This window comes from Fukomys damarensis, unplaced genomic scaffold (genome assembly GCF_012274545.1).
Source record: "Fukomys damarensis isolate Sample0158 unplaced genomic scaffold, DMR_v1.0_HiC HiC_scaffold_7, whole genome shotgun sequence".
NCBI lineage: Eukaryota > Metazoa > Chordata > Mammalia > Rodentia > Bathyergidae > Fukomys > Fukomys damarensis.
Window position 1 is genome coordinate 36,848,309 of NW_022900919.1, and position 23,489 is coordinate 36,871,797.

The 23,489-nt window shown below is 38.0% G+C and overlaps 2 long non-coding RNA genes across 3 annotated transcripts in view; both read left to right on the top strand.

Moving 5' to 3' along the window:
- Positions 1 to 23,489, top strand: part of LOC104871904 — a 242,132-nt gene that overhangs the window by 67,026 nt on the left and 151,617 nt on the right. The window lies entirely within an intron of this gene.
- On the top strand, positions 8,911 to 16,561 carry LOC117285222. Of its 2 annotated transcripts, none has more exons than XR_004516213.1 (3): positions 8,911 to 9,071; positions 13,764 to 13,915; positions 15,704 to 16,561. It is a non-coding gene; the product is annotated as an uncharacterized LOC117285222 (long non-coding RNA). The 2 variants fall into 2 exon arrangements; XR_004516214.1 differs by having other exon boundaries at positions 15,865 to 16,561.

Below are 23,489 nucleotides of genomic sequence, written 5' to 3' on the forward strand. Positions count from 1 at the left end.
GGTCTGTTGTCGCACAGGCCGGGGGCTCCCGCGCAGGCCGGGAGCTCGCGCGCACGCCGCCGGTGATCACAGGCAGGCAGGCAGGCAGGCAGCTGAAAAAAAAACCCCCCCAGTGTTACATTTTCTATTTACACATATGCTTTCAAGTTTTTCCCACCTAAGAAAGGAAACTCTCTTGACTTTATGCATATCTACTGCTCTATTTTTGAATACTTTTTGGAGCAAAGTTTCTCTGAAGACTTATTTTTATACGTGTTTGCAACCCCACAGTCTTAGGTCTACATTCTTCCACTGGCTGCTAATGATTCCTTTGTACCATATTTAGTTTTAAATAGCTCTTTCCTTTGTAATATTTTATTTCAATACCAGAGGTCTCATCATATGGAGAATGGCTGCTTGTGCTTTAAAGCAGATCAAAAGAAGAGGAAAAGCAGCCAAATATTTAGAGAAAAGGTGAAGCCATTCCCCTCTTCCACCTTTGTTGAAGCATTTCAATTTACTTTCTATCTTAGATGTGCTCTCTAGCCCACAGCTGAACTGAAGGTACATTAAGTCTGTCTAAGTGGACTTGAAGGAAAGCTTGAAGACCATTTGTTCTTTTAAATATCTTTAGTTTGCAATTGTCAGGTTCAATTTTGAGGAGAAGAGTTCAGAGCATCATTGAAACTAAAGAAAGAGAAGAGGAAACTACAGCCAAATCTGATAAATTATGTCAAAGTCAAAGTCTTCAGCCTGTAGCAATTTTAGCAGTGAAGTATTTTTAGTAGTGTTGGCTACAGGGTAGAATATGTCACAGAGACACCTGTGTATTTATTCAGAGTGGCAGGGATGTAGAGGAACTATTAAAATTTCCACCAATGGCGTGTTTTTTTTTTTTTTATTTCTACCAGCAGACTTTGCAGATAACATTCACTGTACTGATTAGGAGAGGGAACAGCTCCTTTGCCACACACTTAGAAATGTTTTCTGCTTCAATGTTGATTTGTTTATGCCATGGGTCAAGTTGTGCCCCCATCTGCCTACGTTTCCATATCTCTAACAAATATTAATTGTGCTAGATTTGCTGTTCTCTACTTCTGATCAGTCAAAAGTTTAGGCTTAATAAGTTCTAATGTGTTTGCTCTTGTGTCATTCTGAAAATATTTAAAGGATACGATAAAACTCTGAGAAGGTCTCAGCAATTAGGGAAGCTCCACTAGTGATCTTTGACATTACAATTTGATAGCAGAACTGAAAACATATGGACATCTTTAGAACAAAACTGGTGACAAATCTCCTTGAATCCCAAGTAAGAGAGGAAAGTCTCCAACACCACAGACCTGGATGGACTCTGTGACAGCAAGAAGTGACAGAGGGACCTGAGAAAAGAGGAGCCCTGAAGCACCTGCCAGTGAAATCCTAGGAGATATATATTCCTTCTTGATTTGTTTACTTAAACTGCATGCATTCATCACACTCTGCCTGGCTCACTTTTAGATGGGGGAGGCCACATTAGAGAAAAAAGAATGGGAAAACTCTTCTCAGTAACCGGGCTTGTGTTCTGGAAGAGAAAGAGATGAATAATAGAATTTCAGGTGCCAGGTGGACCAAAGAAGATAAAGGAGTATCATGGCAGGGAAACAGGTGTCTTTTAATGCAGAGGTGACATTTGAGCAGATTGACTTGTGTACCTTAGGGAGCCTTGTTTAATAAATCCAATGACAAGAATGATTCTTTGATTATCGATATTTATTAATCTATATAGATTATTCCTTCTTCATTGCAATCCTTTCAGATTTTTTCTTCATAAAGTAGCAGATGTGATTTCATCCACAATCCAAATGAATGATTTTCATGATACACTTACACTTGGCCTAACAAAAATGATACTTTTGTTCAAGGTTAGAAGCCCAGAGAGGGCTCCAAGATTTAAACAGTGGTTCAACCTGGCCACCAAGGAGGACCTGACACTGCTACTCTCAGGGTGCTGATTTATAGCTGTAGGCCTGAACTGACAGGACAGTAGAAAGCCACTTTGGTTCTGGGCATTTGGGCCTCAAATGACTATATGGTAATGTAAGAAAGAAAATCAAAGGTAAGATCTTCTCATGTCCCTCTCAACTTCTTTCTTTAGGAAAAAATAGCAAAGAAAACTGCTGCATATATCTTAAGTACATTTAGTTTCATGTATTTTTACAAACAACATATCTAGCATCATAATAAAAAATAGAATATACCTGTTCCCAAGAATCTCCCTTATATCTCCCTTTAACCTCTGCCTTATGTAAACATTAACTATTTGCATAATTTTGAATTCCTAACATCAGAATTTTTCACCTGTTATAAACTTTAATATACAGAGTATTATGTTAACTTCTATTTTTTTTTTTTTGAGACAGGGTCTCACTATGTAGCTGAGACTGACCTGGAATTCACTATGTACCCAGGCTGGTCTTGAACTCACAGCGATCCTTCTGCCTCAGCCTCCAGAATGCTGGGATTATAGGCATGCACCACCACACCGAGCTCTATGTTAACTTCTTTCACTCATTGTGTTTGTGAGATTCACAGCTATGCTTTGTGTAGCGGTAAATTGTTTCTTTATTCTATAGTGCTCTACCATCAATTCTAATATTCATCAACATTTGAATAGTGAAGCTTGAGGTTATGAGTCGTGCTGCAATGAACATTCTAGTGTGCATCTTTTAGTGGCCATATATACCTTTTTCTTTTGGATCTATAGACAGTGTTAAGAAGTGTTAAGAAGCTCTCGATGAGTTCCTGTCTCCGGTTTTCTCTCTAGTCATATTGGTCAATACTGGGTCACATGCCCGTCTCCTATTTGCAGCAGAACCTGGGAAAAAAGTAGTCAGTCACCCTTTTTTTAATATTTTACAAGCAGCTCTAGAAAGCAAGGTTGAGTAGGGGTGGGGGAGAGAGGGTTGGAGGGAAAGGAGGAGGACCAATATGTCGTATTTGCCAGTTTCCTTGGTATAAATACTCCCTCCATGGCCAATTTTAAGCTACCAATGTCACATCAACCAACTTGCAGAAATAGTTCTTGTGAACTTATATAAGCCAGCTCTAGCATATCACTGAAAATACCTAGCATTTTTATCTTTTAGAGTTGAAGTTTGGCTTTGACAGAGAAAAACAGCGGGTGGAGGAAGGGTATGGGAAGTTGGTAGGTTGGTAACCAGTGATTCTTCACCAATGACTGGGTTATTATCATGGAAAAATTAATAATCTACCATTGTAACACAAAGATAGTTCTTTTAAAATGCAGATTATTGATGAAAATGAAAGCTGGCTTTTAGAGTCTGTTAGAATAGGCTAGACTTGTACTGTGGCAATAAACAACCTCAAATTACAGCAGCTCACACAGGGGAGTTTATTTCACTCACACCAAGCCCTCTATAGGTCAAGCAACTCTCCAGCACAGCTGTTGTTGATACAATGATTTAGAAATCCAGCCAGCATCCTTGTAATGGCTCATAATTTCAACTCTCCATGGTCACCACTGAGGCAATGGAGAGAGAAAAGGGTCATACATGCACTTGCAAGAGCTATAGTGTAAACATGATTTGTTAATTCCACTCATGAGGCATTGGCTGGAACTACTTATCTGGCACCCCCAAACTGCAAGGATAGCTGGTAAATGTGGGTGAACATGTGGATACTTGAGATACTGTAAATGGCTCTGCCGGAGACCATTTACTCAGAGAAATGTTATTTTCAAAAGGTTCATTTTAACTCCTTGCTATCTATTTCCTGCTTGTTCTAGAAAAATAATTTATGTCTGTATTCAAAATCTTAGCCACTAGTCATGCATTACCTTGAGAAACTATTAAGCAATAACATGATCAATTCTAATGAATCTTTTCTATATATGAGCTAATGGGTTTTTGTGTTAAACTCTCTGCAGACTATGCAGTGCCGGAACTGCTTAGTTTTATAATTATCTTAGTAATAAATGATCAAGACAAGTGTCATCTATGGATGTAAACTACTGGGCTAGAAGTTTGTGGGTAAGAAAATACTCACATTCTTAAAAGTGCTGTCCAAAAGTTACTACTATCAATGGGGAACTATATCATGAGAATGGAGATATTTGACACATATTGCCTTTTATAATGATCAAATTTAATATGGGCAATAACAGGACACATGGAAGGCACGTGCTGAGAGAGGGACATACATCATCTGTGCATTTATTTCCACCAAACCCCTTAAATCTGACTAGAACATGAAAAACAGCCAGGAAAGTCCAAATGGAGGCCATTCTGGACCAAATTCACTGTATTTTTTCAAAATGTCAATGTCATGCGAACACAGTGTCCTGGATGAAGGGAGTGCAGGAATTATGATGACTAAATGCGGAGGGTAATTCTGAATCAATTTCATCTGAAAAGATGAAATTCGAAAGGACACTATTGGGGTAATGTAGAGACTTTTTATTATGAACTATATATTTCATGATATTGTATCAGTGTGAAATCTCCAGATGTACTCAGTATATCATATTAATGCAGGAGAATGTCTTTGTCTTAGGAGAAACATCCTGAGCACTTATTAGGAAAGTATAATATCTACAAGTAATTCCAAATAATTCACAAAAAATGTGAATATTTATATGTGAGTGTTAAGTGTATTTGTGATTATGTATATACTTGGGCACAGGGTATATTCACTAAAGGAGTGAGAGAGAAAACAACTGAGGCTAAATGTGAAACTCTGAAATCTAGGCGAAGGTTATATATGGGCATGATTTCTACTTTGGCAGCTTTTTAAATATTTCAAAATAAAAGTTGGGAAAATATGGTTCATTCCATTTATTCTGTTGTTTTGCAATCCAGTTATTTCTGTTATATTTGGGGAATATGTAAGCCTTTTAGAGACCAATCTTATTAAAGTATATATTTGTCTAGTAATCAAGTAAGAATTGAGCTTCAAGAGAAAGATGCTTTTTTTTCTTTTCCATTTATCAGCTTACTTGTCTGTTTTTGATAAATGTCTGTTTCAGCTAGGATAGGTAAGTTTTTTCTTTATCAACAACTTTTTAAACGTTATTGATGTCAAAAGCTATGTATGCAACTCAGTAACTTTGAGATAAATATACAACTATGAAACTATCACCACCTTGAAGGTCATAAGCATTACAGCACCTCTCAGTTTCCTATTTTTCCTCCTTTATTATTTTTTATGTGTGTATGGGGAAAAAACATAAAATCTACCCTCCTAGCAAATTCTGAGGATACAATACAGCATTGTTAGTTATAGTCGCTGTGTTCTGTAGCAAATCTCCAGAGCCAATTTATCTTGCATTAACTGAAACTTTGTATCCTTTAACCCTCACTTCCCCATTTCCTTCTCTTTCAGCCCCTGACATCCACCATTCTACTCTCTGCATCTATGAGTTTTGATGATTTTAAATTCCACATTTACATGGGATTATATAGTATTGGTTGTTGGTTCTGGCTTATAACAATATCCTCCATGTAACTGTAAATAGCAAGATGTCCCTTGTTAAAGCTAAATTTCCATTGTATATTTACATTGCACTCATGCATCGATGGGCATTGAATGTGATAGTGCAACTATCTCTTTGAGATCCTGACTTAAATACTTTGCATAAATACCTAGAACTGGAATTTCTGGTTCATCGGATAGTTTCTATTTTTAATTTTTTTTTGAGTAACCACCATATTGAGTCCCTTAATGGCTGAATTGATTTATATTCCCACTAACAGTGTACAATTTTAACAACATACTTCTGACCAATGAACACAGTATATGTTTCCATGAATTTGTGGCTTTCAAAATTTATTTCATCAATGTTTTATGGCTTCTAGTGTACAGATATTTGGAGAGGACAGTTTCTTAACAATTACTCTTTAATCCTAAAAATATCTGAAACAGGATAAATAGACCATCAGAAGCATATATGATGATCTATATATGTATATATATATATATATGTAACTGTATATGTAAGATGATCACATTTCTATAAAAAATGATAGCATCAGGAAGAGCAAAGCTAAAGATATCTTCCCCCTTCATAATTTCTGCCAGTTTAGCCTATGATACTACCCAAAATTGGGTATGGAGACCATTTTCTAATTCTGGAATACCACTAGTGATATTTTGTATGCATTGATGCAGGAAAACTACTTAGCATAAAGTAATCTGGACTGTTAAATGAATGAACTGTCTTTTTGGAAGAGGTGCTTCAATTCTGTGGGAAGTTTCATGTCAAATGAATTGACACAGACGATAAACCTTGAAAAGAAGCTGAACTCAGATAAGTATGCGTTTTCTCTACACTATCTAAAACTTGAAATTATGTGTTAGGGACTTCTGGAGTCCTTTAGGGCCATTCTGGCAGAAGCAGGTTATTGGATTTGTAGAAGCAGCGTTGACAGTTAGCGTGCCTTTTGTAAGTTCATATCTGAGTGGGAGAACAGCAGATCTGTGGGATAGCTTTTGCTTGGAATGAAAAGCAAGAAGCATTTTTGGTGGTCACCAGAATGGTTTGTGGCCCAAACTAATCATTCAGCATTCAAGGCTGAAGTAAGTGAAGAGCATGAAGGGATAAGTGATAAAATTTTGTGATATTTTTATTATGTTATCATAGATTTCTCTCTCTCTCTCTCTCCCTCTCTCTCTCTCTGACCCCCCTTCCCCAAACATCATACTTTATTTACTGAAAACCATCATAATTCCCAGGGAATATGTTCCATATAGCAGTAACAGCTACTCAGTAAAACCATGAGAAGGACATCTACACTGTTTGATTTAATTATAAATATTTAAATATCATTCAATACAAGCCCTGGAAAAAATGAGGGCGTGGAGACATCTCCCAGTAGGGTAGCAGCTTGTTAGAGAGAGAAGCTATATCCTTTACCTAAAAGGTTTCGTTTGACTAAATTGTTTATAGGAACATATTGAATAGAGAATGAAGAGATTGGTATATGTTATATTCTGGATGTAACCTTAGATATAGAGCTTGAAATAATTTCTCGGTTTCTTATAAGTTCCTGTTTCTATGAACGACATTCCAATCACTGGGCGATGTTCTCATCTTGCCCCCAAGGAATCGTTCCCTAGCTGAGTCTGGATAAACATTCAAAGGACACAATTCGTGAGCTCAGCAGAAGATACGTGCACAGAACCAGGAGCATCTTCTTTCTGGACTGTGTAACATCGGCATCATCTGCGCCATAATTATTCAGGATGTGGCACTGTACAGAGCAGGGTAACCCAAAGGTCCACACCCCATGCCAGGAGAATCACCTTCACTTAAGACCGTGGCAGAGTGGTGAAACATGGCTCCTACTTATTGACTCAGAATCCTGGGAGTCATGCCCAGGAATTTTTAACATCACTAGTTAACTTTACGGTGTCTAACAGCCTCAGGTTTTAATAGATGTGAAGCAGCAACTAGACACTTAGCTGAACATTCTCAAAAGACAATCATGATCTGTTCACTTTGCCAAATAAAAGTGTTTTCCAAATTGCAAATGGAAAACTACTTATCTATATAGCATGTTATAAGAAATAGATTCTTACAAATGTAAATGTGCTATATTTTCTTGAAAGCTGATGCTATTGTCAGATCTTTAGCAATGAAAATAGTAAAATAAAGTGGTCGAAAGAAATTCTGCAGTATCTTTCGTAACTCCTATAAGCTTTATTTTCCTCAGGGTCACCCCTGTTAAGGGACACAGTGTTAAGTGAAGTCTTCCTTATTTGGGTTTATGCCTATATTGGATGTCTGCTTGCTTCTCCTTAAGAGTTCTTAGGAGCTCAGCAAAGATTGCCTTAGTGTGTAACTCCTTGAGGGATTGCAGTGTGGTTGAGTCACAAGGAGTTTGGTCCACTTGCAAAATAGACCTAGAACTAAGCAAGCCCTGAGCTCCAGAAACTGTTCCTGTGCTTTACTGCTTTTGTCCCTTAGACATGATCTGAGGCAAAAGATAATGTGGACATTTTGTCGGTGGAGAAAGGAGTGCAGGGACTGGTAGAGACATTTTTTTTTTTTGTCCCTATTAGAGACATTTCTTTTTTTATTCCTCCCACACACATAAAACATATTTTATATCAAAAGCATCTATTTTTACTTTAATTTCTTCACATTTTGTGGCGTGCTGGTGAATGTTTAACCTACTTTGGGGTGGCACAAGAGGGGATCAAGTGAGAAGCCCTGAATTTCAGCACTAGCTTGTTTTCAGATGTAAACACCACTGCTAATTTCAAGCTACTCATGTGATGTCGTCACAAGTGGGGCTGAGGCAAGAGACACACGACTGGCTGTCACTGTCCTGAGAAAGCTAGGGCCAGCATACCACTCCCTGAGGTACTTTTTTCCAGGTACTGTTAGGAGATTGATGAGAGTAAGTCTAGTGCTAGCCCATGGTAGACATGGATGAGAAGGAGTAGGTATGTACAGAGGGAGATAGACTTTTGGTGTTCAGATGAGAAAATACTCATGTTTGATCCTTTTCCACTCTGGTCTAAAAAATGCATTGAGAATCTGTATTGGGGAGCTATAAAATGTTTGTTTCTGTGTTTCTATAGATAACGTAATAAGTTTCCACAATGCCTATATGATAAAAAACACTTATTTCATAGATAAATGATCTAGAGATACCACCTTATTTCCAACTAAGGTTGCCCAAGAGCAAAAGACATGCCTGCATATAATTCTTCATTCCCTTAGAAAGCAGTTGAGTATATTTGCTCTTGTGGAAAAATATAAAAGTCTGCAATCTAAAATAAAGCTATGAAGCAGCTTCCAGGGGCAGCATAACTTCTGAATCAAATTTTTCTGCAAAGAATCCTGGTATTTATATGTCAAGAGAAACAAACATCTATATTTACCTTTGTCTGTACCTGATACAACATTTGTTTCTGTTACCATAGGGTTTGGAGTCTGAAACACTGTGATGATGGATTACCCACTGTAAGATAATAAAGAGTAGCTGCATTTTATCTGGGGAACTGATGCTATTATTACCACCCATGTATTTGGAGAGAAGAGGAAAGGAATTCGAGTAAAAATTTAAAAATAGACTGGCATGAAGGAGGTCAGTAAAATTGTAGATAAAAGTGCTCTAGGAAGACTGTTGATGTGGAAAGTTTGCTTCATTGGTATATTCATTAAGTTGTGTAATTCCTGAAGGAAGCTATCTCATGAGAGAAAATGATGAACCCTCTAGCCTGAGAATTCAAGTCCATGTTGAATGTGACCAAACTCCAGTTTCTCCTTAAATCACAGACTCTTTCAGCCCTAATCTTTCTCATCTGTAAAAACACAGATGTTTTTCTTTTTTCCTTTCTTTTTGTCCATTGTTTTGCTTTTGCTTTTTTTACTGAGTTGAGGTCTAACTAATTTGCCTTGATATACCTCCAACATGTGATCCTTCTGCCTCAGCCAACCAGAAGTAGCTGGGATTACTGGCATGTGACACCACACTCAGAACCTCTAGAATTTTGTTTAAAAATTCAGAATAATCAAAGCAGAGTACAGAGTTGTAACACTTTGTTCATTACCGGGTTGAGTGTAATCCAGTAAAATACCTGGGAGGAACCCTATATTAGATCTGTTGACATTTAAGATTTAGTTAGGGGCTGGGGATTTAGCTCAGTGGTTCCACCGCCTACCTCATAAGCACAAGGACCCGAGTTTGATCCCTGGTATGAAAAAAAAAAAAAAAGATTTAAGCCTTAATGTATTCACACATTTATTTTGCATGTATCTTGGACAAAACAAATCAATCTGAAAGTCATTAAAAATTATTATACTTCAGCTTTAAGAATTTGGTAGGTTTATGAAGTAGCATTGAAATAAAACTTTTTTAAAATTGAGTTTATTGGTACATTTAAGGTATTCAGTACAATTCCATTCATTATTGGGATCTTGTACCTTTACACGACATGTCTTGGTTCTCATTTTTTTCCCCTTGTCCCTGCCCTCCCTTGAAATAAAACTTCTTGCCAGCATACAAAGTTTGGAATGTCTCTAATTGGTTGCTGTTTTTCATATTGTCATAATGTGGGTTCTCCCAGAAGTAGACTTGAGAGAGGATTCCAACATAAGTTTGGTTACTTGGAGAAATAATCTCTGGAAATACCCAGCAGAGGGGAAGTGGGAGAGGGAAGAAAGGAATGCAGTGAGGACTGTTTTCAGTGGAGGTGCCATTGTGGGCAAGTGCTGCTCGTTCTTGCTGGGGAATTCTAGAAGACACTGAAGGGCACGCCGCTGGATTGGCCCTAGTAAAAGGCAAGGCAGCTGGCGTGTTTTCGTAGCTGTCCATCCACCCTCGGTGACCCTGGCTGCTTCTCGAGTCATTAACTAGTTCAGGCTACAACTTGCTCTGCACCAGGGCTTTGTTTCCATAACTGGATTAAAGCCCTCTGGGTAGAAAGTAAGAAGGTATCAGCAATAAGGATCCTTCACCATATAGAGGCAGGATATCCCTTAGTTCATCTAAAATAGTTTAGTGTGAGCCACTAGGAGAAGCCATACTGTCATTTTAAATTTTCCAAGAGGCAAATTAGTAAGTAAAAAGACACAGGTGATATTAATTGATAATATACTTTTTATTCAGTACATTCAAAACAGTTCAACATATTGACAATATAAAGTTATTAGAGCTATTTGATTTTCCACCCAACTATATGAAAATTTGGTGTCTATTTTTCAGCTCATCACACAGCTCAGTTCAAACTATTCACTTTTCAAGACTCGGTAGCAACATAAGGCTGGTGACCACTGTGGGGACAGTGCACATGTGTTTGGGTTAGATTTGAGGGAGGCATGTGGGCGTTAATCCCTGAGTTACCTTGAGAGTCAACTCCAACCAGTTGATCATGGAGCTAAATGTGTGGGTCCCACTGATGCTCTACTTTCTCAAATAAGATTGGGCTCCTCTGATTTCCTAAGATTCCCCAAGCTGGGAAATGCTGTTCGATGCTTATTTTACACAGTTATTTTAGCTATTGATATGTTGAAAACTAACATTTTTAATATCTTTGCAAATGCATTGCCGCAACTTTTGTTAATGTATATGTTGGGGGTTTTGTTAGTGCAAATCCTTTTCTTTTTCTCCTCGGCCCACCAAAGCTTTGTGAGGTACTGTCTGTGGGACTTATGCAGTTGTGGGCCATCTGTCCTTGTGACTTCTCTGTGTGCACGGGCCTGTGTTCATGCAATTTATATTCCAATGAGGAAGGCAGATATAGTCCAGTGGTTAAGATAGATAAGTAATAGTAAGAGAAAGAGATAAATGTTACAAAGGACAAGTTCTTACCAAGTAATTTTTGCAGTGAGTTACTAGGCTTTATTTTTGAACCAAATGCCACATTTAAAATAAATAGGTTGGATAATGGATATTGGCTTTAAAATAGGATTTTTCACTCTTTTTTTTTTTTGAAATGTTCACCTCAGCATTCCTTTAATGAGGGAGATCTTTGATTTAGATTCTTTCTTTGAACTAATTCAGAGGGGACTTTTTACATGCTTACCTATATTGCAATTGGATTGTACTCCTATCTTACATTCCTGGGTGCCTAAATTGTGAGCAATTTGAATATGTCCTCCACTGGCTGTCAGACGCTGGCTGAATCGGTTTTGCCATTTTTCCGGTGTAGATTTCATAGACCTTAGAAGTGTAGCTGCCAGCAGGGCCGGTCAAAGACTGCATCTCCATCCCTCCAGGTGACCTCTATGAAGTATTTATTTAAGTTGCTAATGATGAAAAAGGCTGTGATTTCTCTGTTAATTAAGGCTGTTTATTCATTGGAAGAAATGTGAAGGCATTTAATAATTGAAAGACTTGATGTTTTCAAAGCATAACTGACTTTTGAGGCTGGACATACTAAAAGAAATGTTAATTTGAAGCACCAGAACTTTCAAAGGTTTGCCTGCAGTTGATTGTATATGCAGGATATTAGTTGAAACTATGTACTATGCCTGAGAAATTCTTCCAGTAGGATTTAACTAGCTGAATATAATACGTACAGTGTTTCATTACACAGTAATTGCATTTAGCGGGTATGGATATTTCATGAGGCTATTGCAACCATACTACCATAACTGTAATTGAAAAGATAGCATTTACTTTTTTAAATGTCTTTGTTAACACTTCAGATTGAATCAGTTGATTCAATACTTGAGATCATGTGTGTTGTTGTCACAGATTTAACTTTTTATCATGTATTGTTTCTTGAGACAAGGTATTTCCCAGTAAGGTCACTCAATTCCTTTCTCTACATGTTATTTTAAAATTTTCAATGATACTAGCAAAAGAAAAACTAACATTGACTGTATTAAGTAAAAAGATGCTTGCCACAAAGGTGTGACTCTAAGAAATTTGATTGGAGCCTAGAGTCTGGCTTTGCAAATAGGCAGAAGCCAAGGGCACTCTAAGAGCATATTAGGTTGGGCCCCCCAGAAGCCGAGACGAGATGGGGATTCTTGAGCAAATGGTTTATTTAGGGAATGTTCTCTACAGAAAGCTGTAAAGGAGTGAGAGAAAAAGAGCAGGCAAAGAAGTCAAACCACAAGTAAGGGTCCAGATGAAGTCTGGCCTCAGCTTGATTACCCAGAAAGCGCCGAGCTTAAATTACATCAGATAATTGTTCTATGTGGAGCAAAGGGCCAGCCTGTTTGTGCTCTGATGCTATCAGTCCCTCATTGTGGACTGCCCTGGGTTGAGGAAAAACTCTCAGGTAGTGGTATACTCTGAGGGTGAGAGTGTGAGGAGATCTGCATTTGCCAATTTCCATGGTGTACGCTCACCACAGCCTAGTCAAGATACCAGTATCAAGTTCCTGAATGTGGGGTTGGGAAGAAAGATGCAAACAATGAGCTCCTTAAGCCAGTCTGAGCGGGACAGAGCAAGTCACTGTTCACTTCCACTCATGTCTTGCACTTGCACTCAGACTTGTACTCCTGTGGTCTGTTTTGATAGGCTTTAACAAAAATGTGAAAAGTGTGATATCTGAATCACTGTCTTAACTGAGATTTCCTTTTATGAAATACCACCTTTAATGAAATGATAGTGTTAGGATAGGTAGATAAGAACCAGTGTGTGCATATGGGTGTAAGTTATCTTTGGTAAAATAAGAAATAGATAACTATGTTAATTGACCCCAATTACAAAAGAAACTACTCTGTAAAGTTTAATAGTGTGCAAACTCCTGAATTTCTACTTGACATTATTCATGTGAAAATTAAAGAATGGAAATTCAAGATACAGTTCATGGCCTGTTATAGACCTTAATATGGGCCCAATAATACTTTATAATATATGCTCAAGAAAATGGCCTTTCCAGAGTTGTCACAGAATAAGAAAACAAATGCAAACTTTCTTGAGCAGGGTATTACTATTTTATAAATTATACAATATAAGTATACTCAATTCTTTGCTTTCCCATTACTGTGTGATATTGCTATATGTCATTATTACCTCAAATTTAGTGACTTACAACAAGCATTATTTATTTCATTGGCCTATAGGTAGTCTGGGAAGTTATGAGGATCACAGCTGGGGTTGGTTGGTTAGTTCTAAGAGGATGGACTCTCCTGTATGTGGTCAGAGGGGCCCAGGGTCGTCTGGTCTAGGCTGCCTTTTGCTGAAAGGGTTATGATGACTGGAGACCCTTTCCATGAACATTCATATTCCAGAAGGCTTGTTCTCAGGGTGGTGGAGATTCTAAGTCCAAACTAACTGCAACCTTCAGAACCAGAGCAATGGGTTTTCAACCCCATTCAGGTGGCCAGAGCAAGTCCCATATCCAGAAGCCAGGAGTGAAGGAAAGAAGGAAAAAGCTGGAGGTCACATTGCAGAGGATTTAGATACTGGGAGGAATGGAAACCTGGTCATTTTGGTGATCTGCCACAATCTGATTTACCTGCATTGAATCAGTAAGCAATTCTTGTATTTTCTATTATTGCATTTTCTTTCTTTTTATTGAGTTTATTGGTACATTCTAGGTATACAGTACAGTTACATTTATCATCGGGATCCCGTACCTTTACATGACAGGTCTTGGTTCTTATTTTTCCCCTTGTCCTTGCCCTCCCTTCACCTCTCCTCCCCTCCCCATTTACAAACACTTCATTTCCATTTTTTCATTTTCTCATATTTTTTTCTTTTCCCTTATTCCCTTTCCCCTACTCTTCCCACTTTCCCTACACCTTTAGCACTTTTCTTCCTATTTCACATTGTTAATTATCTCATTAGGATCTTGTGTACTATTATAGCTTTTCACACCAGAGAAACTATTAGGTATTTACACATATCTGACTTATTTATTTCACTTAGGATTACATCCTCAAAATGTATCCATTTTACTATCAATGAATCTAATTTCTCATTTTTTATGGCTGAGTAGTATTCCATTTTATAGAAAAACCACATCTTTAACCAGTTTCCAACTGATGGTCAAATGAGCTGTTTCCAACTTTTAGCTATTACAAACTGTGCTGCTATAAACATAGGTGTGCATATATCACTGTGATATGATCCTTTTAATTCTTTTGGAAAGATACCTAGCAGAGTTATGGCTGGGTCAAATGGAACCTCTAGTCCCAGCTCTTTGAGGTATCTCCATATTGATTTCCATAGTGGTTGCACTAGTCTGCACTCCCACCAACAATGGAGAAGGGTTCCTTTCTCCCCACAAACCCTCCAGCAGCCATTCTTTGTGGGGTGAGGTGGAATCTCAGTGTTATTTTCATCTGCATCTCTCGAATGACCAGTGATGTGGAACATTTTTTCATATATTTACTTGCTGCTTTTACTTCTTTGTCTGAGAAATATCTGTTCATTTCAGATGCCCATTTTGAATTGGGTCTTTATATTTGGGGGGCTGATTGTTTTGAGTTCTTTATATATTTTTAAACTCATCTACCTCTCACCATTGCTAATGCAAGCCACAAAGACTCCCTAATTTGTCATCCTACTTCCACTCTTAGTCATGCCTACTCCACATTTTATAGAGCAGACATGAAGATCTTTCTCTTCGATTCCATCTTATTCCTTTCTGTGGACTAAAAGTTACCATGGTGTTGTAACACTTGCTCAGCCCCAACCTTACTGGAGTCCTTTGAAGTCCTGGCACACATCCAGCCCACTATATTTCAGCGGCTTTGTAGTTGCTGGGCCCTCTCCATGTTTCCTTTTTCAAGTTATTTCTTTCATTTTATCCAATCAGATCTGCTCGACAGTCCTTTCTTAGCCATCTGTGTCAAGCATGACGTGATCACTTTCCATCATACATTCATTTTGCATACTTCCTTCCTAATACTCCTCAGTTTATTTATTTACATGTTTATTGTCTGTCTCTCCCACCTAATGTGTCATAAGTTAAAGACAGTGTCTGATTATGGGCATCACTGCATGAAGTAGACACTTCATATGTATTTGTTGATGTTTTACAGAACATGTTCCCTAGTGACACTTTGATTAAAATCAGAATCTTTGTAACATTTCCATTTAGAACGTGTTTTTTATTTCCACATTTTCATAGCAAATACTCAGTTAAACATCATAAGCCTTGATCATGATAAATGCTCTTCTGTTAAGGAAACAGAATTGGAATGGTCGAAGGAATTCAAAGTGGATAGGTGTGATGCTGCATCTAATATGGATACTCACAAAAGAAATGGATTAGAACATAGCTTAATTGATACAACAAATTATGTTTTCAGACAGGTGTCTTTGCCAACTACATCCCTCAGTATCCAAAGCCTTATTTTCCAAATGGAGAAAAGAGATCATCAAAATTGAATTCTGTTCATGCTTCATAGAGAAATGAAATCTTTCCATCATGAAAAATGAGTATCAGGTGCTTGTGATTTCCTTTTATCAGCTGTTAATCAGAAGAGACGAGGAGAGCAGAGCGCACTAATGAAGAGACCAGCCACGGTGAAGGCAGTGGTATTGGAGGAAGCTTTGTGACTGTTAATTAGGTGATGGCCTTGGGAAATCCACTGCAAGGGTGAGAAATGGAGAGGAAGCTGAATACTGGGAAGCATCTCCCTGGGCGGATAACATCTGATGTATTGATGCTGGAATGCTATGAGTTATATGAACTTGGTTTTGAGCAGGGGGGCTCTGGTGTTTTGAAGCTGCTATAAGACCTTAGCTAACAGGCCTTCTATGCCTTAGCAATGTTTTATATGTATAAGTTAGTAAGTATTCATATCACCTCTTAGCATGAACACTCTGGAAACATTGTAATGTACGTTTGTAACTTGGTGGGGGGCTGCCAAATATCTGGGCTCCTTTTTTTTTTAGAACTGAAAGAACTCCTGATTTTGAGAGCTGGTAGAACAACAACAACAACAAAAAAGCCCTATATCCATTCCCAGGCTCCTCTGCAGCTAGGACACAGGCATGTGGCCTGAGATTGTGTAATTAGATAAACCTACCCTAGACTGTGATGGAAAGAAAGAGCACAACAGGCGCCATTTTCTTGGTAGAGATGGTGGCAACTGCGGTGGTGGGGATGGTAGAAACTATGACCACAGCTCATGGTGTTGTCAGTGCAAGCTGTGCTGGTCTGTGACAACAAGCTGAAAGGGATTCTAGTCAGCATCCATTTCCTGCTTTATCTCTTTGGATCTTCCCTGACTTTTCATGGTTCCCAGCAATGCTGTGAGCTATCTATCATACGTTCAATAAATTATTTTATGCTTCAAAAAAGCAAGGTTACTTTTTTTTTTTTTGCTTATACATAAGAGCCACGACTACTAACTCACTCTAGCAGAAAATGCCAACAATTTTATAAGTACAATATAATGTAATATATTTTATCATAGGTGTGCTGCCTTATATGATTACATTGTCTAGTACCGCCCAAATATTGAGAAATTTGTTTAAGAGGACTTAACATTTTGTTGCCTTGGTTTCTCAATTTATTATATTTAAAAATCATAACCATAATTTAAAATGAGAATTTCTTTGGTTAGTATTATGCTTCACTCTGTTTAAAAAGCTACGACTTTTGTCTTAAAACTAAATTTTATTAAATATAATTAATCTATTTGAGAATATTTCTTTTGAGTCTACTCATATTGTATGTTTTAGAAATCAGGTAAAGATTTATCTTCTCCATGACCAAGAGTTACTTCATGTTGGTACAGAGGTAGGGAAGTAATTGATAAAGCTGGATGTAATCAATAATTAATGATCTTTGTGAATCCGTAACTTCTTTTATTTGAAAACTTTTGTTGCTAAAATGAAATAATTGCTAAAAAAAAAAACCCAGGAACTATAAAGCACTACGGTGCTAAAACTGAATGATGCTTGGATAGTTTCTTTTTATTAATGCAGCTCTGAAGAGTTTATAGCCTAGGGCAGAGGTACTGAAAGTACGACTCATAGACTTGTGCTATCTGTAAACTATTCCTAGGAAGGAGAGGTAGAACTTGTGCCAGAATATAAATCAGCCTGCTATTTATGCCAGCTGACAGTTTCTCTAGAGTAAGACTTCCTCGAAATTTGTCATTTTTTATGTTTGTGTGCTAGCTACTTTGATTAGCAATAATCTGTCAGATAACAAATATAAAAAGAAGGAAGTAATGGGTGATTACATCAATCAATGGAACAGCAAAATATAACCTCACAATAGCCCTCATTTAAAACATTTCAATTAGTACATATGATAGGACCGTCACTTATCTTCTTTCTTTTCATAAAGGAACCTTGGACAGGTGTTAAGTACACACTTCTAGATTTTGTCATATTTACAAAAACATCTAAGATTATCTGGTTGTCAAGATTTTTCAATCTCATGTAGGAAAAGACAAGAACAATTGTATACATTCAAATATCATACATGCTGTTTTAATAAGTGTTATAGCCCATGAGAAAGCTCGGCCTAAGCAACATCTTAAATAAATATTTAAGAAGTTGAAGGTTATATTTTAATCTCAAATTTTGTGTATGTATGAGCTGGTAACTCTCAATGAACCTTTAAAAAATTACCCCAACTAAGGAAGAATTAGGAGTATTTGTACATAAAAATGGTAACAACATAAAGGGATCAATTTTTCTTGCTCTTATTTATGGGGTTGTTTCCTAATTGTTCTCCCACTAGTCATTCAAATGAAGCACAAGCACTAAAAAACCAAAAATGTGGGTTTTGAAGATTATAATGAACTTAAGCCAGAGCAAGCCAAAAGTGACCTGTGGTAGTAGAGGTCACACGAGGAGTCATTTTGAGGGGATATTTGTAAGGAGAGGACACGAGGAACTTAGGAAGTGCAGGAAATGTTTCAGGTTTGTCAGTGCTGTCCCATGTTACAGCCAGAGCCACTGTAGTTATTTAGATTTAGATAAATTGAAAGCAAACTAAATTAAATACTTTAGAGATTTGATTAAGGCTGTTGAACTAGTAAAAGCCTCTGCACATATTCTAAATCCCTCCCCAGCCCCCCCAAAACCCCCCACAAACTGAAACATTTCTGGCCCGAGCCTTTTGGAAGAGGGATATACAATGCATTAATGTTGGGCTTGCCCTCCAGTATTTTTAAAACTTGCTTTTGCTTAACGCAGATTCTTTATCACTGATTTCTAAGAGGTGGGAAAAACCTGGACCACTAGTAAGAAAGTTATTTCATTAAACTAGTATATTAGTCATCTTTACACTGCTGCAACAAAATTGAAGAGTAGTTTTATTTTGGGTCATAGTTTCCGAGGTTTTTGTCCACAGGTGGCTCCCAAGGAAGAAACATGGTAGAAGATGATACTTCTTCGAGTCGCCCAGACATGCCCAGGCATGCTTTACTAATTTTTAAGGCATTTCTTAATGCAGTGAAATTTACATAGCATAATTGATTGTCAGAGCTTCATTGTATCAACTCCCTTGGTATGGGAGCTTCGATACTAAGGGAACTGGTGGTGCACACTTTCCAGTGTGTCTGGGTGGACCATGGAAGCCGTTACCTTGGCTGCTGTATCAGGTCCCTCACCCCTTCCTCTTTGGCACTGTTTTGTGGCTTCCTTGATTAAGCGTCTTTGCTCTCCCATGCCTTTTCATCATGTTGTTGCTGCCTCAGCCAGCTGGCGATGAAATGAAGGCCTTGAAACCATAAACCGAATTAAGCCTGTGCTCCTTTAAGTAGTAGATGTTAGCTTTTGTGTCCCACCAGTGGGAAAGCTGACAAATGCAGAAGAATGGCAGGAAAAGTGAGATTATTGCTGAGACTGTACCTGGCTATGTTGTTTAGAAGCCTTCGGAGCTAGCTTGAAGGATGACTTTGGAAAGGATTAGAGATGCAGGCTAGAGAAGTCTTAGAATGCTGTAAGAGCTTGAGAAATGGCTCTGATTAGAGGTCAAAATATCAGAATGTTAATAGGAATGCAGGCAATAAAGGCTATACTCAGAAGGTCTCAGCTGGGAACAAGGAATTTGTTGGCAGTTGGACTAGAGGCCATGTGCATTGTACTCTACTGAAAAAAAATTGTCAACATTTTATCTGTGCCCTGAAACTTTGCCAGAGACTAAAATTAAGGCCAATGGACAAATCTGGCAGAAGAAATCCAAAGGTAACACAAAGTCAAGCTATGACGTGGACATTATTCATTGCTTTTAGCTGGATTTACAGTGAGAATTGGGAGAAAAGCAAGACAGAAAAATCTGATTAACTTAAATTTTTCCCAGAAGGCACCATGTTTAAAATTGGTGCCAAACAAAATGTAGAGATTGGTGTCATTAAAAAGAAACTAGGTACGCTGTATAAGGATAAAGAAGAAAGATGCTTTAAAGGCATCTCAGGTATCAGCAATTCCCCTTACAGACTCGAGGGTATAAAAGTGTAAACCTTTCATTTGAGAAGACAGCTCTTGAACCCCCTGCAAGAGAAGGACCCCTTAGGGTATTGGCTCCGCAGGATTTATTTTTCTCTGCTGAGCTATTCAAACACTCAGGACCTAGTGCAGCTACCCCTAGTGCAAGGGGTTCTGGCCCTTTTTCCACTAATGCAGGCCTTGACTTCATTTATGTGGTACCTGTTTTACCAGTACAGAGAATGTGAGAACTGAGGGGTCGGGGAAGCTTCCATTCAGATTTCAAAAACCTGGTAGGCCAGGCAAGGAGCCCCCAAGAGAGAAGTGTGTGAAGTTCTGAGAATAGAGTGAAAGGAATAGTGGTTACTCTAGGAAGTCATATAGGCCAGGAAGACAGACCTTCTGCCTGGGCAAGCTTCAGGACACGAGCACAGCCAGTGTAAGAAAGTAGCCATGTAGTCATACTTCCAAAACTCATATACAGATTTAGTGTAATACCGTCAAGATACTAACAGCATTTTTTACAGAACTAGAGAAAACAATCCGAAAAGCTATATGAATCCAACATAGACACCAAATAGCAAAAGCAATCCTGAGTAACAAGATTAAAGCAGGGGGCATCAAGCCTTAAATATGCGTCTTTGAGGGGCCACTTCAAATTCAAACAAAACAACTAAATTAATTATTTCTCTCTTCATCTGTTTTTGCATTGGTATCCCCTCTTTTTTCCTGCTTTTCTTTTCAGACTTTGAGAATTTCAACAGAGGCGACTCATTTTTCTATACTGCAGCCACTTCAAGTATTACTAAGTAAATGTGTTCGTGGAGCAGAAGCACTGATACCACTAGAGCCTTGCTAAAATTCAGAATATTAGGCTCCACCTAAGACATACAAAGCTAGAACCTCCATTTCAACAAGAGACGCTTTTACAACTCACAGCTAGAGAGGTACTAGTGTAGGAGTCTAAAATTGATGGATGAAAACAACGCATAGTCCCTGGAATATTTAATAAATAGACTAATGTATTTGAGTCAACATTTTTAACCCATTATCCAAGATGAGTCATAAATATTAAATCGACCATCTATTATTTCCTAAATTGAACACCCATAAAAGATTGTTTTCTTCTGTGGAATTTCTCATCTCACAAAGAAACTGAGTCACCAGTGTCAAAGTCCGTCTTCCAACAATGTGATAGGTCAAATGTGATTCACATATTAAAAGTGATTTGCCTTTTAAGGCATTGTCATTCAGGGAGAAAAAAATGACATACAAAAAGATAAATGCATCATTTTAAGCCTTTGGCTAAATGATGGCAGTTTAATAAGACATACCTTGGTACTGACAGCTTTCGATTAATTGTTGAAACTGAAAGTAGAAAAAGAATGAATGAGCCAAAATGTCACATAATTAATATTACTTATGGTTAGCTTTATAATGTATGTCCTCCTTACTTTTTGACTGAAAGCGATTTAATTTCAAATCACATGCTGAGAACACATTCTGAAAATTTGACTTGGGAGGAGGGAAGTGACTGCCTACTGTCCTCTTTCTACTCCCTACTCAACTGCTGTTATAACGTTTTCAGCAGCCCACACCATAGGCAAACCAAACAGCTCATTCTCCAAGAGGCCTCTCAGCACAGCTAAAAATGAGCTGATTTTACTCAAATTGTAGAGCAGGAACTAAATTCCGGTGGCAGGGAAAGCAAAAACTTAAACTTGTGAGTAAGACTGGAACAAAATAAGAGCCAAACCAAAGTCCTGAGTGTGCCAACCATTAGCCAAAGGTAAGCTAAGACAGTTAAACACATTGAAGTCCCAACATGGAAAGGCTTGAGCTGGAGTAGAACATGTTCAAGATGGAATTCATTCTCTCTTGAATTTGAGGCCACAAACTGTAATGTTACCTCTCATCAGAGAGATAGTCAAAATATTCTGCCAAATTTTTATTCAATCTATAATTCACCTATCTATCCATTTATCACCCAGTGCTAATTTTTTCTAAACTCTTCATTTGTTAATGTTTTAACTACCCTTTATGCATTAAATGTGTTAGACATGCCCAAGAAGAGCTGTATACCAGAATGCCAGTGTTACCAGAAGACTCTGTTTTTCATGAGCGTAAGTAACTAAGCTCGTCCATGAAGAGCACAAGCCCATTTTGTCATTTGCATAAGATGTACGGCATATTTGTTCTAGAAGAGGCCATATTGCTTTCTTGAGTTTTTGTTCCCACATAAGAACTAATATTTCAAGGCAGTTTTAGGCTTTGGATTAATTTCCTATGACTGCTGTGGCCATTTACCACAGATTTGGTGACTTTAAAAAGTAGAAGTCTACTCCCACAATCTAGAAGCTGCAAGTCTGAAACTATATTAGTGGTTGAAATTAAGGTGTCAGTAGAGGCTACTTGTTCTAGATACTCTAGGGAAAAGGTTATACCTGGCTTCTAACTTCTGGAAGGGGCCAGCATGCTTTGGCTTGTGGCCACATCACTTAATCTTCAAGGCCAACATCTTCAAGTCTTTCTCTCCACACATTGTACATGTGATAGCATTTAGAGCCCACCTGCATAATCCAGAATGGACTCTCCAGCTCAACATGCTTAACTTAATCACACCTATAAATTCTTTATCATATAAGGTGATAGTCACAGGTTCCTGGAGTTAGGACCTGGGTATTTGAATGGCCATTTTTTCCTGACACAGATTTTAAGACATTAAAGTGTTTCATTTAGAATTATATTTTATTTATTTATTTATTTGGTGCCAGGGATCAAACGCAGGTCCTTGAGCTTATGAGGCAAATTACATTTATTCTTATAAAATAAATATCGTGTTTAGTATATTGTGGTTGCACTAGGCCTTACCCAACACCAAATGTTAGTAACAAGTAACAAACAATATTAGCAGCATATAAGAACAATCCCACCATTCCAACATATTGTCTGAAAGGGCCGTGAACCTCTAATGCAGCTTCCCATTTTTTCTGCACTAGGATCCACATTGTTTTAAGAGCAATCAACAAACACTATAAATGTGATGCAAATTAGTTCGGATGAAGCCATTTAGATTTAGAGTTTTTATTTAGGTTTTAGACATCACTAGTAATAGATAGAGAGTCTGTGGAACTAAGACCCTTTCTCCAGCAGAATCTTGTAAATCCATGCATTTCAGGTTAATTGCATGAAGCAATCAATGCAGACTGGGAATAACCTGCAAAAAAACCCACCTCAGGAAGTTCTGGATTATCGTCCTGCTAGTAAAACTCATTACAGAATTTACTGTGAGGTCTGTTCTTTTCAAGGTCAGTGCTTACTTGGTCTTTTGTTTTGTTTTTGGTACTGGGGATCGAACTCAGGTCCTCTGCTTGCAAGGCAGGCAGCGAAACCACTGAGCTAAATCCCCAGCCCAGTCAGTGCTTACTTGGAAACACCATGAGGAGGGAACAAGTGAGAAACCCACTGAACTCTTCCCCGCATATGAATTTTGCTTTACATAGAACTGGAGAATATTTATTTGTGACTATACCCAGACATTGGGGGCTCTCTTGAACTATTTGGGGACCAAACACACAAATAAATCACATTGTCTGGGTCCATCCTGAGGTAACTCTGTGTGAGTGTGTGTGTGTGTGTGTGTGTGTGTGTTTGTGTGTGTGCACATGCACGTGATTTCTTCAAAACGTCTTTACACAAACA